Source organism: Gossypium raimondii, chromosome 1 (genome assembly GCF_025698545.1).
Source record: "Gossypium raimondii isolate GPD5lz chromosome 1, ASM2569854v1, whole genome shotgun sequence".
NCBI lineage: Eukaryota > Viridiplantae > Streptophyta > Magnoliopsida > Malvales > Malvaceae > Gossypium > Gossypium raimondii.
In genome coordinates, this window is record NC_068565.1 from 27,746,826 (window position 1) to 27,749,598 (window position 2,773).

Genomic DNA, 2,773 nt, shown 5'->3' on the forward strand with positions numbered 1-2,773 from the left:
TCCTCCCTTTCTTTATCATACTCCATGATCTCATTAATAAGGCAATAAATCAAAAATGAAGATAAAGTTAAGTAATTAAAGATAAAAACATAAAAATGAAATTAAAGTAAAGCAATTGAAAAATATAGAAAGGGTTTTTTTATGTTCTTTCCAATTCTGCGGCAATTTGAAGTTGCTAAGTCTCAAAGAGATTAAGTTACTTCTGCAACTGACTGAATAAGTTGAGCATTTGCTGCTCAAATTGACTGTTAGAGATAAAAGATTTTGCTAAGGCAAACGTCTTGCAAACTTTTCTTCTACTATTGCTTCTAGCAAACCAATGGCCTGACAATCTTCACTCTTATTAACACATTTCAGGGCATCAAATATGTTGAATGTAACCTGCTGATCATTCACTCTCATAGTGAGTTTGCCTTTCAACACACTAAATAGTTGAGGAAATGGTGGAGGTGATCATCTTTTAGGTTGTTCATATTGTTTTGTTGTGGCATTTTTGTTAGCAACATGATCTAATTTTGCCACAACATTTGTCTACTGAACATTTTCAGATGTTGTATGCTTTTCAGTTGGTTCTGAGATCTTTTCATGATCAAGTCTTGAGTTGTCCTCTTCTGTCGTGGTATCTTTAGCAACATCATTCAACTAAGTTCCACTTCTGAGAGTGATTGCTTTACAGTGCTCTTTTCATTATGATCTTGAATTCTCAGTATCACTTAGTAAAGCTCCTTGTGGTTTCAAATTTAAAACATTTGCTATCTACCCCACTTGATTCTCAAGAGCTTGTACAGACGCAGCTTGACTCTGGATTACGAAATCATTCTTAGCCATACTCCTTCAACAAAGCTTCCATAGATGAAAAAGATGATGCTGAACTTTGTTGAACATTTTGCCATGGCATAGGTTGATTATAATCAGGTGGTGCACTGATGGCAATTTGTTGAACAGCATTACTGGAATTTCCCAATCCGTGATTACTCCAGCTGAAATTTGGATGTTGTTTCTACCGTGGATTGTATGCGTTGGAATATGAGTTGTTGTTTCAATTGAAATTTCCCATGTAATATACTGATGTTGGGTTCAATGGATGGGCATTTATCAAAAACATGTTATTCCCCACAATAGAAACATGTTGGCTCGGCTACTTTCATTTCCTGTTTTAGAGCTTTAAACATATTCGTTAAAGATGATACCTGAGCTATTAACGATGTAATTGCATCAAGTGCCATTACTTTAGCAACTATTCTTTCCAGAATTTCATATGCTTCATTGTAGGATTTGTCAAACAGCATCCCATTAGCAGCGGCATCCACCACCATTCATGTATGAGCATTTAATCCATTGTAGAGCATCTCCATTTGTGTCCAATGCTGAAAACCATGCATCAGGCATTTTCTAATTAAGTCCTTGAAATGCTCCCATGCTTCTTATAATGTCTCATCTTCAAATTGTCCGAACAATGTAATGTCATTCCTTAGCTTGGCATTCATGTTGGGAGGATTGTACCTAAGAAAAATCTCTGACACAGTTCATTCCAAGATGCCACCGTCCCTGATGGTAATGCATGCAACCATGATCTAGCACGATCTCGCAATGAATAAAGGAATAATTTTAATATAAGGGTATCTTCAGGAACACCTTGCTACCTGAATGAGTCACAGACTTTAAGAAAAAGTCTCAACCACAATCTAGGATCTTCAGTTAGTAAACAATTTGCGATCTTCAGTTAGTAAACCACTAAATTTCCCTACAGTTTGCAGCATTAAAACATTACTAGTTTTAATTCAAAGTGTTAAGCTTGAATATGTGGCCTAACAATTCTTGGATTTAAATCACCCAAAGTAGGCACTACATGTTCTCTGATGGGTTTGTCTCTATCATCTATGATTCCAGGAATATCAACATTCCTTTCATTTTAAAGTATTGGATCTTCTTTGATTGGATCATTTCTAATTCTCTCCATTTCTCTTAACTCTTTTTCTTCTTCGCTTTAATATCCTTTCAACTTCAGGATCAAAATAATGTTCTGTATCCTCTTAAGTACTTCTCATGCACTACTACAAACCTGAAAAATAAAATAAAATACTAATTTACTACTCTAACAAAAATAACAAAAATGATAACAAATCAACTTTTCACGAATACTGTCGATCCCTTACAACGATGCCAAAAACTTGTTGCGTGTAAATAACTAATGTAATTGTGCAAGTGTACACGTCATTCAAGTAATAAATTGATAAGTAATTATCGTCTCCACAAGGACCAAAAATGGGTAAGAAAATTGATTAAGTTATTATAATCCTATTAACTATACTAAATAGCAGGAAATACTTTTAAACTGAATAACAAGTTGGTATAATGAATCAATGTAATTTAATGCTAAAAATAGAAAATTGATATGGAAAATAAAATGTAGTCAATTTCAAATCATGAACATTAAAGATGATAAAAATCCACCCAAATAACTCCAACCCAGAAAAGATTTAGTTCATGGGATGAAAAGTAAACATCGAATTTTAATCATTCATCAACATTTAAAGAAATTTGAATCACAGAAATCAAGAAAACTAATGGCAGAACTGCAGGATTTCTCGCTACACTCCAGCTTCTCTTTAATCTTTCGATCATTCGTGAATCCAAGATAGATGTCTCTTCCCCTTCTTCATGTCTGTATTGTGCTCTCTATAGCTGCTAATAAAACACTTGAAACTATTGTGCCATAATAGACAAAACAGGGTACTAAAAAACTATTTTCCAAATAGGTTATTTACGGTGT

General features: G+C 34.0%; 1 non-coding gene across 1 annotated transcript; it reads left to right on the forward strand.

Annotated features, from left to right (window-relative positions):
• The first annotated feature begins 1,371 nt into the window (after nucleotides 1-1,371).
• LOC128033634 (small nucleolar RNA R71) lies at nucleotides 1,372-1,478 on the forward strand. Its single transcript, XR_008189625.1, has one exon. It is a non-coding gene; the product is annotated as a small nucleolar RNA R71 (small nucleolar RNA).
• The last annotated feature ends 1,295 nt before the right edge of the window (nucleotides 1,479-2,773 follow it).